Here is a 15,512-nt window from a genome sequence, read left to right as displayed (position 1 = left end):
CTCTGCTGCCCTGAAGTAGCACAGTTTCTGGATACCCTGCCCTGATTACTTTTTATTATAAAAATTTCCAAACATACATAGATCTAGATATTTCAACAAATTTTCATGTTCATCTTCAGCAACTACTGTTCAATCCCCGGCACTGAAAAAGAGAAAGAAAAATACCAAAAACCGAAACCTAAGGAAACATCAGCATTAAAAAAACAAAAACAACTATTAATATTTTGTCATACTGATCTCATATACCTACCCCCCCACCTTTTTTGGGAAGTATTTTGCAGCAATTCTAAACCATCAGGTATTTTACACCTAAATACTTTATTATGCATCTATAAAAATACAGATATTTTCTTCCATAATAATACCACCACTATCACCTTTAGCAAATTTAACAATTTCCTAACATGATCCATATAACAATACCAAATCCATATTCATATGTCTTTATATTTGGCTCTAAACAAAATTCATTGATTATATTTGGATATTATGTGTCTCTCTTTTTTTTTCTTTATTTCATTTAAAATAGAACCCAGATGCAAAATAAAAACACTTAAAACAAATGTATAGCTTAATAAATTATTATAAGACAAACACCTTATAAGCTGGGTGTGGTGGCACACACCTGTAATCCCAGCTACTTGGGAGTCTGAGGCAGGAGAATCAGAGGTTTGAGACCAGCCTCTACAATTTAGCAAGACCTTGTCTCAAAATTAAATTTTTAAAAAGCTGGGAGTGTAATTCAGTGGCAGAGCACTTGGCTAGCATGTGTTAGGCCCTGATTTCAATCCCTAGTACAACAAATCAACAACAAAAACCCACCTAGAAATCACTGCTAAGTAAGGAGGTAGAAATTTCTTAACCACCCCAGAACCCTCTCCATGTGCCCCATTCCATTACAACCTTGTTCCTCCCAAAGTAATCATTATCTTGACAGAGTCATCATTTTCTTACTTTTCTACAGTTTTCATACCTATATGTACTTTCCTAATGACTATGGTTTGGTCTTGCCCATTTAAAAAATTGACATGTCCTTTAAATGTTCTCTCTCTCTTTAATTTTTTTTTATTTTGGAATAATTTTAGATTGTTGAGGGGGGTTGCAAATGTAGTATAGAGAATTCTCCATACCTTTCACCCAGCTTCCCCTTTATCCTAACATCTTATGTGACTATGGTGTGTTTATTGCACCTAAGAAATCAGTATGAGTGCATTTTTATTAACAAAACTCCCCACATTTTACTTGAATTGCACCAGTTTTTCCACACATGTCCATTTCATGTTCCAGAATCCCATGGGGATTCAACATTGCATTTAATCATCATGTCTTCTTAGTCTTTTCCAATCTGTGACAATTCCTTGTGTTTCCTAATCTTGGCACCTTTGAATGATTCAAGTCTGTTTTAATGTTCAGGTTGCCCCTCCATCCTGTTCCTTTCCTTCAAATTTAGCTGTTGAAGAACCCATAGCATTTGACCTGTAGAACTTCCCACAGTCTGGATTTTGCTTATTGCACACTTATGGTGTGCTTCAGCATGTCCTTCTATATTTCCTGCAGATTGGCAACTGGATTCAAATACTGGATAGGATACAGATCTGACCCCTTTGGCCAGATCTTAATTCGCTTTTAATATACAATGATCTCCTTTCCTATTGTCCTTTTTTTCTTCATGGATTTAACTTACTGAAGACTATTTTTCCCTGGAGTAGGTCAGTCTTCTAGGCTTCAGCACCAATTCCATTAGCAGGGATGGGTATGGAGCCTGGTTCCTAGGTGAGTTCCAAATATAGACCAAAGTGGATAGGAGAGACAAAACCCTCAATCCCACTGATTCTGGTTGCTTACCTTTTTGTAACTTTATGCCTATTAAAGCAAATCAGGCTGTGTGTGTTTATGTGTTGTTTTTTGCTTTTCATACCTCATGATTGTACGAATCTAAATGGATTGGGACCATATCTTATTTGTCACTATAACTGTTCTTAATATCTAGAAAGTGCTAGGCATTCAGTGTTGAATGAACAATGTGTGAGTGTCTTAGTTTTGAGGTCTGTGATCAGATGGTTTCTTACATATAATGAGATCACAGGAGTCCTATGGAAGAGTGTGTCCTGGAACTTCAGGAGACAATAGGCTATACAGTAATAGAGGACAAAGGGCATATTACAAAAGGGGAGAATAAAGAATGAGAGACAGGAAGCAGGTGCTGACCTTTGAGGCAGTTTGGCAAAAAAGAAAGCTCCTTATACTTTGCCTCTCTTACCCGCAAGTGCTTGCTGATTAGAAACCAGCCGGGCCCTAGAGCAAGCATTAGCACTCAGGTATTGTGGCACCACTGCCCTGCTGATGTGTTGACATCCCTGTGGTTGAGGGCGGGGCCTTATCCCTGGCAATACAGGGGAGCTTAGCACTCTGCCTTTCCAGTAGACCTGCATCAACTCCCTCTCCACACTCTCTCCACACTCTCTCATCCTTGTAAATTGTCTTCTCCAGGAAGCAAGCCTCCTGGGTTGCTTTTAATAATGTGTGAATTCTCAGTTTTCCTCCTTTATTTCCTCCTGCTCCCCCCCCCAGAAAAAGGAGGTAAGTTGTTGAGAAGTGCTCAAACTACAGAAAGTTGATCTGTGTATCAATCATTTTGTTTAGCACCAGATTCCAGCCCTTGCTTTAGTTTTATAATGTTTAAAATGGCAAGAACCTTCATATGATAATAGTTGTATTCTTAATCTCAATTGAGAAATATATGACAAATCAAAGCTATTATGTATAATATATATATCATGACAGTATTTGCATATATTCAGAAAATATATGCAAGAATATTATTTATTCATTTGAGACAATACTTGGGCAGGTAGCTATTTCCAGAGTTCTTGTAATCATTAAGATACTTCCCCATTCCCAGAAGTTTACTATCTACAGGTTGGGAACAATGGTTTGTTGGTTTTTTTCAAAGTGGAAATTGATTTCTTGTTTTTCTCGATCATGAAAATATCCATGTAGTTCTTGCAACTTTCAGAGGAAATTATAAAGGGAATGAAAGTCACTCATAATCTCACCACACAGAAATAAATACTGTTGGCTGTTACCCTGGTATCCATCTTTCTTGCCTTTTTTTCTATACAAATACAGACATAGATATAGTGTCACGGTCAAAGAATTTGGGCTCTTGAATTTAACATATCTGGACCTCAGCTCTGCCACTTAAGTAAACTATAGCAAATGACTTAACCTTAGTGCCTCAGTTTCCTTATCTATAAATAACAAATACTGGACTGGGGTTGAGGCTCAGTGGTAGAGTACTCACCTAGCATATGTGAGGCACTGGGTTTGATTCTCAGCACCACATAAAAAATAAATGAAGATATTATGTCCATCTAAAAATATAAAGTATAAACAGCTAAAAATATAAAAAAATACTATGCATATCATAAGATTTTCACTTACATAAAATAGTTCATGTAAAACACTTTTTGGTGCTTTGCTCACAGACATGCTCATTAAAACTTCAAAAAATGCTACTTCTAATTAGTTAATATCCTACTCTTTATTCCATTTTGTAACCTGCTTTTTCACTTAGTGGTATACTGGCACATTTTTCATGTCAAATTTATTCTATAGCATCATATATAGCATTTCATTTTACAGGGATGCCATAATTCATTTAACCTATCTCCTATTGTAGAGGAAGCACAAATATTTAGGCAAGTCTGTTCCACATTCAGGTCAGATTTCTGGGTCTTTTAGTAGTAAGTAAATGTCACTGATCAGAAAACCTCCTTCACCTACAGGTCTTTCAGCAACACCACGCAATGTTCTCTCCCCCAGCATTTTTTAGGAGTTTGGGGTCCAGAAAATGGAATGCATTCTCAAGCTTCCATGAACCTAAACGGAGTACAGGGACCAGGCATCCAGATCAGTAGAGTCAGCCTCTCTCCAAGGAGATTACTAGGTCTGGGGAGGACTTGACCCTCTTTTCCAAATGACTAGGGGAGCAGGTTTCATGATGTCCCCCCACATCCTACTACACATGGCAGGGATGTTGATTAGATTCACTTCAGCATGAGCTGAAGGAATATTCAAGTACAAGCCAAGTCCATTGGTGGAGTGAAGCCTGAAAAAATGGGACTAGTCAGTGATGGATAAATGAGGTCAGTCTGTACCCAGGATAAAGTAGGGTAAGGGATCTGTGTTTTATCAGCATGCTGGTTTCTATGCTTTCAGATTGTTTTCTTTTCCTTTTGAGAAAAAAGAAAATGAATCCAGTCTCACCTGAACTAACGGTGAGAGTGTTTTGCAATTTCCTAGACCAGAATATCTGGGGCATTCAGGGACTTTCTGTGTATGTGGGTGTACCTGACCATCCTGAACTGTATCAAAGCAAATGAAGTAAAAGCCAAAAAGAGATTAGGAAAGTTGAGGATGTGGAGACCTGCTCTTTAATAAGTACACTTATCTTTCCTTTTTTTTTTTTGGTGTGTGTGTGTGTGTGTGTGTGTGTGTGTATGTGTGTGTTGGGGATAGAATTCAAGGCTCACACATGCTAGGTGAACATTCTACCACTGAGCTACATACATCTCCAGCCCCTTTCCTTTGTTTCCATTGTTGTTCTTATTAACATGACCTCATAGAATTGTATTAATCATAATCCTTGGTTGATGACATTCTTATCATTGCTTTATAGATGTCTTTCTTTTCTATTATCTATCTATCTATCTATCTGTATTTATTGATCCATATTTTTCTAGTAGGAATTTCTCCATGGAATTTCACATGAAAAGTACTGTCTTGCCCCTAAATCACAGCTTAGTAGCTTGTTGTCTGGCCTTGGCCTTCACTTCTTCTCTGAGGGCTGAATATATCTCCTTGATGGTACAACTTTAGAAATAGAATTCTTTGCCTTATCTTCAGTAACCAGCCTATAAGGATTCATCATAAAAGCAACAAACTCTCAAGAGAGTTGTGTCACAATAGGATATGGGCAGCAATGGCTAAAGTAGGTCACAGAAAATGATGTATAGTGTCAACAATCTCCTAAGCCTGTTCCTAGTCATGTGGAGATCTACATATCAAGAAATGAGTATACTTACATTGTAAGATCTGGTAGGTCAGCAAGGTGGGGAAGTTAAGGCAAAAACAAACCAAAGCCAAAAGGCAAGTTCATTCTAAAAGGTGGCAAAGTTTTTGGAAATCATCTAGGTCTAGTCCTAGATCAGAGGTTACTGGAGCTCTGTCAGTCACAGTGGTGCACACTTGTAATCCCAGCAACTCGGGAGGCTGAGGTAGGAAGATCACAAGTTTGAGACCAGCCTGGGTAATTTAGTGAGACCCTGTCTAAAAAAAAGTAAAAAGGACTGAAGGTAAGGTACCCCTGGGTTCAATCCCCAGTATTCTTCCCCACACACATGCAAAGGTTACTAAGAACTCAGAAGAGCAAGTGACCTTGATAGCTCTATCCATGTGAGTAGAACAATCAGATAGGAATCTTGCCTTATACCCACTTGCCTTGGCATGCTGAGCCAGGCTGCTATGAAGTGTTGCTGGTCAACTTCCTCTCATTCCCCAAGTAACCCTGTCTGTATCTGGCTATCTGCCTATTTCTTCTAAGCTTGTTTTGAATGCTTAACAATTGGATGAACTAATTCAGTATGGTGTGTGCAGAAATAGCCAAGCCGGGGGTGGCAGAGACTGAGGATTTGTTCAGTGCAGTGTGATAACTGCAGGAATGAAAACCATAGTTTGCAAAGAAAGAACCTGTCATATGAGGGAATGTGGCTAGGCAAATGCTAACCAGGAAGATGTTTTATTTTCCCTAACGTGATTGGACTATGAGGAACTAAAAGCAATCAGTCTGAAGAGGAAGTATATTGCCTGCAAACTCTCTGGGGCCTATGGACTCTCAAGAGACTTGTAACTTACAAGTTCAGGAGTGCCCATTCAAGAATTGTCATACATGTCATACATTATATTCTTGACACAGTAATTTACCCCATTGGTCCTTTGATGTTTCTGAACAAGCTTGGTTTCCCACTCTTTCCACTCTTGGTGTCAGAAAGACTACAAGTTCTAAAGAATCATAAAAATCTTCATCCAATCTTTTGGGAGAAGCTAGCTGGTATGATATGACTTTTTCAAAGCCCCTCATCTGTCTTGTAAGATATAGTACACCTGCCAAAGTTACTATAGCTGCTGGGGATGAGTGGAGAGGGCTGCCTTTCACTCCAGGGTAGTGGGGAATTACATCAGTAGGTGCTCAATCATTTTTGTTGAATTTTCTTTCTTGTAGTTTGTAGATAGTTTTTTAACTTTTTTTCACATCTGGAGGTCTCTTTATTATAGCATTTTAGTCTAGAAGGGATGCTATCTTAACAAAAATCTACATTTTCTTATGGTCAGGCAGCATGCAGTTAGACAAGCAAGAGGACAAGAGTAAAAGAGTTTATTTTTAGCTCTACTGTGAAAGGACATCATCAGAGGGACAACATGATGGTACTGCAGTTTTTGTTGTTGTTTTTATTTTTTTGCTAACTTTATTAGGAATGGTCAATTCTTAATAATTTTCCATATATATTTTTTCTTTATTCTTTTTAGTTATGCATGACAGTAGAGTCAATGTTGACATATTTATACAAACATGGAGTATATCTTGTTCTAATTAGGATCCCAGTCTTGTGGATGTGCATGATATGATGATTCATTGTGGTGTATTCATATATGTACATAGGAAAGTTATGTCAGATTCATTCCACTGTCTTTCCTATTCCTATTCCCCTCCCTTCCCTTCATTCCTCTTTGTCTAATCCTCTGAAATTGTAATCTCCCCACTCCTTCCTTATTGTGGGTTAGCATTCACATATTAGAGAGAACATTGGACCTTTGGTTTTTTTTTGGGCTTTGCTTATTTCACTTAGCATGGTAGTCTCCAGATCCATCTATTTATTGGCAAATGTCATAAAGTCATTCTTTTTTATGACTGAGTAATATTCCATTATGTATATATACCACATTTTCTTTATCTATTCATCTGTTGAAGTTAACTTTCTTTACAGATTTAAAATCCTTAATTTTAATGTGGTTGACAGTCCTTTCCTTTGAAGTTTGCACTTTTTGTGTGTTAATAAATCCTTTTCCTTTTGGAGGTTATGAAGATATTTTTATACACTGTCTTCCAAAGGTTTAAAAATTTGATATACTTAACAAAATAGTCATAACATTAGGGAAAAGAAAGGGCTATAAAAATAGGTTTTTACCAAAAAAATGTAAGTGTCCACGAAAGTTGACCCAAGTGCTTGTCAGTTGGCAAATAGGGCTGAGCTAAGCCGTTTGGCTCCTCTCTAAGCTCTTTTTCCCTTGTTTTTAGTCTTGGAGTCAAGTTTCCCATAATCACCCTCCCCATTACTTCTGCCTCACATCATCTCTAGCTAATACTCCATGAAGTAAAGTACTAGTAGAAGGACTTAAGTGAAAGATACTTTATTTGTTAAATGGATGGATGGGATATATTTCTTGGGTGCTTCCTGTGTTTCATGCAGTGTTCTAAGTGCTGTGGTTATAGAAGTGAACTAAATAAAATCTGTGTCCACATGACGTTTACATTCCAGGGATAAAAGGGTACAACAAACAAGTAAATGTATAACATACAATGCCAAGTGGTATTGCATTCTGCATGGTACAATAAATCAGAGTGAGGGGAACAGGAAATGGGTCGCAGTTTTAGATAGGCTGGTTAGGGAATACATGTGGCTCTCTAGATGAAGAATCATCGAAAACAGAGAAAACAGTAGGTGCAAAGACCCTGAGTCAGGAGCATGTGTAACTTGTTCAAAGAGCAGTAAGTGGGCCAGTATGCCTGGAGTGTAGTGAGCAACAAGTACAGAAAACAGTAGGAAGTGGATACAGAGAAGTGGTGGTAGGATTAGCTTTGGCAAGTCTTCAAGGAAATGAGTTACCTTGGGTCATTGATGACTGCTTGCTGGGTAGAAAGAAGAGTGAGGACTGGGTTTCTACTCTGTCTCCCCATCTCTTGTTTCTCTTCCATTCACTACAATTTAGTGTTTTGATAATTCCTTTTGCACCGGTCACTTCCAGGGACTATTGTTTATGAAATAAAGGTCAAATTTCCCAGCCTCTGAAACCTTACCCATGTTGTTCCCTCTGCCTGGAATACCTGCTCACCTCTCTGACCAAGTTCACATAACCAACTCAACCAAGACAAGAAGCCAGTTGTCTTGACTCCCAGTTGTAATGATAAGAGCACATTAGAACTAGAATGGTTTATATGAGTTAAGATGTAGGTTCAGCACATACGACAGATCCAAATGAAAATGTGGCTTAAATAAGACAAAGATTTATTTGGTGTCTGGCTTCTGTGGCAGCTCTTTTCAGGGACCTGGGCCTCTCCATCCTTAGGATGTTGCACTTATTTGCATAATCCAAGCTGGTTCATCTCCATGGCTACCTACATCTTTGTAGTAGCTTTTCATTCTTTCTCCTCCTCCTCCATACTGGGGATTGAACCCGGGGGTGTTCTACCCATGAACTACATCCCTAGCCCTTTTTATTTTATTCTGAGACAGGGTTTCACTAAATTGCCCAGACTGGTTTCCAACATGTGAACCTCCTGCCTCAGCCTCCCAAGTGGCTGGGCTACTGTGGCCAGAGTAGCAGCTTCTTTAATGGCCTCCCTGCTTCAGAATTTGCCCTTTTAAATTCTGTTCTTTATAAGGCAACTAGAGGAAGGCATCTAAGCCCTAAGTCAGTTTTTGCCATTCCCCTGCTTGGAACCCTTCTAGGCATGAGGAAAATCTCTAAATAGGGATGTGGAAGGATTTCCAGGACACATTTAAGTGGAAAAAAAAATCAACAAAATAAAGAATAGCATATATAGCAAGGCTACCTTTGTGTGAGAAAAAGGGAACACAAAAAATGTGTACATGTATGTATACATACATATATTTATATAAACACATTTATACATTTACACGTGTGTGTTTATATCCATGTATACACATACACACACACACACACACACACACACACACACACAAGTGCTTCAAATTGCAAAACTGTCTAGAAGGAAACACTCCCAATTTAGCAAAGGAGGAAAGGAACAGGTTAGAGGGTGTAGTTGCAGGTGAGACTTCTCTGAACATACTGTATTGTATCAGCTAATAAGCATGGAGAGAATGATAGAAATAGAAAAACATAATTGTACAACCCCTGATGAAACAATAGTGTCAGGGAATGGTTGTCAGGGACTGGTAAAACCACGAGGTGAAAGGTTGACATGGTATGTCACAATGAAAAGATGCAAATGGCACTGCCCGCACTTCTGATTAGAATCTTAGAATCACTAAAAGTAGGACAACTCAATGTGAAGTCCTACCTATAAAGTACTCTTGCCTCCAAAATTGAACTTGACTCTAAACAAGCCTCAGGCTAACTTCCAGTTTACAGGAAATAGGAGGAATAAAAGAACAAGTTAAGAGACTTCACAAGGAGGCAAACAGACAAGTCCAGAGTTTGGGACTTTTTATAGGGCAATGATCTAGTTTCTTCAGGAAATCACTGGCATGAAAAAGTGGGGAGAGAAGACTACTCTAGATTAAAATAATTTATGGAACACCATAAACCAGCTAGAAAAAAATGACATTTTGAAGACGATGAGGGCAATTTGACTATGGATTGTATATTAGATTATACTGATGAATTATTATTAATTTTGTTAGGTGTAATAATACCTTTATTTTTATGTAAGAAAATGTTTTTTTTATATTATTGGTCATGTTTTAATTAATCAATCAATTTATTTATTGTACTGTGGATGGAACCCAGAGGTGTTCTGCCACTGAGCTATATCCTCAGTTCTTCTTTATTTTTTTGACAGGATTCTGCTGAGTCATTAAAGCTGGCCTTCAACTTGTTATCCCCTTGCCTCAGATGTCTGAGTTGCTTGGATTACTGCTGTGCCAGAATATTATTTTTTTAATAATAAAAGAACATTATACCTTCCAAAAATCACTCCTCTCATTTAGGAAAAATATTGAGTTATCCCCTTAGTCTATGAGGTTTTATTGGATCTAGTCTCTACTGCCTCTCTCATCTCCTCTTCCATTCTTCCCTTTCTGCATTCCTCTTCAACCAATAACCAGGCCATCTGACTGTTCCCTGAAAATGTCAAGTAGATTCCTCTGCAGGTTTGTCCTTATGGATCCCTCACCTTGGACTTTTCATCCCCTGATGTTAGCATGACTGGCTGCCTCACCTCAATCAGATCACTATTCAAGTAACACATTTCCAGGGAGGGCCTCCCTCACTCCTCCAGCTGAAATGGGAATCATCATAACCAGCCAATTCCTTATTGGTTTGATTTTTCTTAATGTCGGTTGTCACTACCTGATGGTGTTACTTGTTTGCTTCTTTGTCTGCCTCCCCCAACTAGAATTCAAACTCGGGAAAGGCAGGGCCTTTGTTTTATTCAGCACTGTGATTCCCAACCTCTAGACCAGTACCTGCCATATAGTACAAACTCCAGAGCATTTGTTAAAATAAGGACAGAACAGTACAGTCATAGCTTGAAAGCACAGTGTGACGTGTCAGGCTTATGCATTTGCTGAACTGCTAATCCTCCAGGAACACCATGTGCTATCATGACCTGTATATGTCATATGGTGTGAAAGATGTTGGGGATAAATATGAGGCATCTCCCTGACTCTGCTTGTCTTCAGGGAGGATTTGTTTGCACAGATGTTACAGGGCTCCCACCTGGGCAGTTGGGTTTGTACTGTGGGTGGAGTCCTCCTCCAGCTATCAGTGTGACTGCTTTGTTTTCTGACTCACCAGTTCCCCATCTTAGGCCATCCCTAAGCTCTGTTTCCAGTTACTGAGGAAAACTGGTTCTTGAGTATCAAAACCTTCACCAGGTCTTGGAAGTCAGAGTTTAGGGCCTAAAAAGATCTTAGTTCTTCCTCAGACATCGTGCTTTGAGACTGTTGGTTTGTATTGTGGAGGCCCCAAAAGGGTAGGTTCCCTGTGACAGTCTTGAGCCTGAGGGCATCAGTGAATCTGAAGGTCCCTCCCAACCAGGAACCTTCCCCTGTACTTTCCCTCCCGCCTCTCCTCACTGTCCCTCCTAATACTTTCTCTTGTGCAGCAACAGGATGGAAGTGAGTTTGGGCCTGTGGTACCTGAGGGAAATAAGCCCATTCTTTTTCAACTCCACAAATTCTTCTTTTCTCTCTTTCTGTGGCATTGAGGATGGAACCTAAGGCCTCATGCAGGCTAGACAAGTGCTGTACCACTGAGCTACATCCCCTTCAGGTTCCACACATTCTAAGGGACCTTGATCACAGATTTTGCTGCATACTCAGATAATAGTGTTGTGCTATTGGGTTGGGGTATTGCTTTGGCTTAGAAAGCATCAGGGTCAAATAAAAAAACTTGGTAGACCCCAAAGAGAGCCCTTCCATTTTCTCCTAAGGGAAAACACCACAAGTGGAAGGACTCAAAATTCAAAGTCAGTTTTCTGATGGCCCTTCCATTTTCTTCTACCATTTTTATGGTTTGATCACTCAAATCAAGTGGTTTATCAAATCATTAGGATACATTTACATATATACTATGAGATGACATGGTTCCTCCCCCCAAATAGTAGCTTATTTCCCATGTAGCACCATGTAATGAACAATCTTCCCCTCCCTGTTTGTGAGGTTTTTCTCCTGTGTTCTGTGTGTGTGTGTGTGTGTGTGTGTGTTCCGAATCAGTTTCTCTTTTCTGATCCACTGACATACACACACACACACACACACACACACACACACACACACACATTTTTGTATAGTACTATTCACTATTCAATTTTAGTGTTTGGATACTTATAATGTGTTTTGCTATCTAGTGAATCTAGCTCCTCCTCATTATTGTGAGTTTTTTAAAATAATTAGCCAGTTGTTTTTTCTCACATTTTTATTGGTGTATTATAATTTTACAGAATAGTAAGATTCATTGTTACATATTTATACATGCATACAACATAAATTATAATTGAGTCAATTTCATTCCCCAGTACCTCCTCTTTCCCTCCCCTCCTCTCTTTCTCTCTCTCTCTCTGGTCCCCTTCCTCAATTCTACTGGTCTTTCTTCTATTTTCATGTGACCACCCCCCACCATTTTTTTTCTTTTTCTCTCTAGCTTCCACATAACAGAAAACATACCACCTTTGACCTTCTGAGTTTGGCTTATTTCCCTTAACATAATGCTCTCAATTTCCATCCATTTCCCTGCAAATGACATAATTTCATTCTTCTTTATTGCCTAGTTTTTTTTATTTTGATTCATTGTTTATTCTTTTCAATGAATTTTAGAATAACTTTCTCAAGTTCCAAATAAAATCCTACTAGGTTTTTAATTGGAAGTACATAAAACATTCAATTTAATTGGAAATAATATGTTTAACATACTGAGTTTTCTCAACCAGGAACATGGTATAATTTTCCCTTTATTCACACAATCCTTACATATCTCAACAAGTTTTTATAGCACTTTTATATTTTCTACTTGGTTGTCATTGGTGTACAGGAAATATATATGTATTGATTATCTTCTTGAATGACATTTCTTGTCAATTCTAAAAATTTAGCAATTTTTCTCAGTTTATTCTCTTAGGGGTTTTGTTTTGCTTTGTTTCGTAGTACTGGAGATTGAACACAGGGACACCCTATCAAAAAGCTATATCCACAGACCGTTTTATTTTGAGACAGGGTCTCATTAAGTTGTTGAGGCTGGCCTTGAACTTGCAATCCTCCTGCCTTAGCCTCCTGAATACCTGGGAACACAGGAGTAAATCACCATACCTGACTTTCTCTTGCATTTTAAAAGTGAACAACTGTATTGTTTGCAAATAACTTATAGCCTATATTAGCTCCTGGGTGGAATCCAGACATTAAACTGTCATAAGGTAAACATATATTATTGGTACAATATAATAATACTTTGTAATTTGTTCCTTAAAACTCATCTAACCCTATAAAAATATCAAAATTCACAGTGAAAATAAAGAAAAGGAAAATCCAAATATATTAATTTTAAAACCCTTATTACCTATGTAAAGCCAAATACTTAATAGAAATTCTACATCATAAATGCTTCTTTTGCGAGGTGAATTTTCCTCAGAGAATGGACTCTCAAAGATGTCTTAAAATAAGTACATTGGGAATATATGAAAAAATACTGAATTATGCACTTTAAAGGGATAATTATATGGTTTGAAAACTATCTCTCAACTTAAAAAAAAATACCAGTCCTAAAGTTGGAATGAGGATGTCAAACATTTTTGTCTACTAAATGTTGCTCAAGTAACAACAGGCATTCTTTATTACCCTCAGGATATTCCAAATGCATTAAATTTTTTGAATGCTATACTTTTGCTTTTCAGAAGCAAAAACGACAAGTAGCAACTTGTCCTTATAAAATACGTTAAAAATATCAGAGTAATAAGTCGGCTATCTCACAGAGAAAGTAGCCCAAGAGAGACTATTCCACAGCTCTTAATGCAAGTTCTATTGACTAAATCTAAAAATAATATAATTTTAACTAAATTCACAAGTCAAAAATAATGACCATAACAAAACAATCATATAGAACCTCTAAAATGGTATGTGAAGACAGAAAAAGGAAAATCTGGAAATCCACACACTGAAAGTTCTCTATCAATATCAAGGAGGCTTAGGGGTAGGGATGCAGCTTAATGGTAGGGAGCAGGACCCTGATTCATTCCCAAGCTCCACAAAACAAAGCCAACAACCAGAAAAACAAAAAGGTGACTCAATGTATTCCTTTAAAAATATTTATGGAGCCAAGCATAGTGGCACATGGTTGCAATCCCAGCTATTGTTAAGCTGAGGCAAGAGGATTATAAGTTCAAGGCCAGCCTCAGCAATTTAGTGAGATCCTGTCTCAAAATAAAAAGGTCTGAGGATGCAGCTTAGTTGTAGAGTGCCCCTGGGTTCATTCCCCAGTACTAGGGAATAATATATTTATATACAGGTATAATTATATTTTTCTAAGTATTTCATTAGCAATACTCAGTCTAGTTCTATTCTAATCTGTAATGGAAGTACTTCCCTCTGATGGTTCAACGATCTGTACTAAAGTAAGAATGAAAACAATTAGACTTCCAATTCCACAAACCTTATAGTAAAAAACTAACAAACCCAAGGTAGAGTATCTAAGATGAACTAGATCTGCTCCCAACCATCCAAGAAAAAAAGATAATGCAACTGCCACTTTGTTTGAGTAGAGCCATGTACATTTCAGCAAAAAATGGGCTTGGAAAAATGTGTCACATTGCCACTGAAATCCTTACAAGTGATGTTGGATGCTGGAACAGGAGCAATGTAGTTTGTAATTAACTGGTTCTTGTATAGTATTATTTTTGGGTCTTTATAAATGTATTATCCCACTTTGAGGTCCTTGCATTTAAGTGTCTTCTTAATTGTAGTAGTGGAGATGGCAGGAGCTCTTAACAAGAACCACAGTGTTTGTTTTTTCTCTTGCAGTGCCAGGGATTGAACTCTAGGCCTCATGCATGCTATGCTAGGGCTCTGCCACTGAGCTGCACCCCAGTTCCTTAACACAAGCCAGAGGATAACCAATAAGCTGAGCAACCAAGGCCTGGAGTAGTGAGTCTAGAGGACCTGCCCAAGTGCATTTTAAAATGGGATTAACTCTCTGGAAATTTAATGTTGTCAATGAGATATGTAATAAAACATGGTAAATATTTGGAGCTGGGTAACTTCTATGGTAACTCTACAACTGATACCTTCTTTTCCTATTTTAATCAAACCTTTATGACTGAGCTCTTCTGAGAACCTAATAATTTAATCACCTCTGTTTTTTTTTTTTTTTTTGGGTGCTGGGGATCGAACCCAGGGCCTTGTGCTTACAAGGCAAGCACTCTACCAACTGAGCTATCTCCCCAGCCCCTCACCTCTGTTTATAAACAGGCTTCAATTTATATTTCTCAGCTTTGTTGATTTGTTGACCATATTAGATTACAGAGTCCAGTCCTGTTTCATTGATATTAGACATGTGTTTGCAAAAAATTGTCTTTCTCTTTGCTGATTTTGGTTAACTTTGCCAGTTTCTTCAATGCTTTTGTTCTGGGACCAGCAGATGCCTCTCCCCCAACTCAATTATTTTCCTATAGCTGTTAAACAAGGTGCCTATTTTGTTCAAGATGAAATGTATTCCTTTGATATCTTGCTTTGCCTATACTTATTTTTTAAATATTTATTTATTTGCAGCTGGAGTTTGAACCCAGGGGGTGAGCTACCCCTAAGTCACACCCCCAGCCCTTTTCATTTTTTTATTTTGAGACAGGGTCTCACCAAGTTGCTGAGGCTGATCTTGAACTTGTGATCTTTCTGCTATGGCCTCCCAAGTCACTGGGATTATAGACATGCTCCACTATTCCTGGCTTAAAAGTGTTGTTCTTTTTTTTGTTGAGTTGTAAGAGT

The 15,512-nt window shown here is 38.1% G+C and overlaps 1 protein-coding gene across 2 annotated transcripts in view; it reads left to right on the top strand.

Annotated features, from left to right (window-relative positions):
- Pdzd11 (PDZ domain containing 11) overlaps positions 1 to 15,512 on the top strand; it is a 117,058-nt gene that overhangs the window by 55,098 nt on the left and 46,448 nt on the right. The gene's annotated exons all lie outside the window — the stretch shown is intronic.

This window comes from Sciurus carolinensis, chromosome X, assembly GCF_902686445.1.
Source record: "Sciurus carolinensis chromosome X, mSciCar1.2, whole genome shotgun sequence".
Taxonomy (NCBI): domain Eukaryota; kingdom Metazoa; phylum Chordata; class Mammalia; order Rodentia; family Sciuridae; genus Sciurus; species Sciurus carolinensis.
The sequence above is the reverse complement of the archived record's forward strand: the minus strand, read 5'-3'. Positions and strand labels throughout refer to the sequence as shown.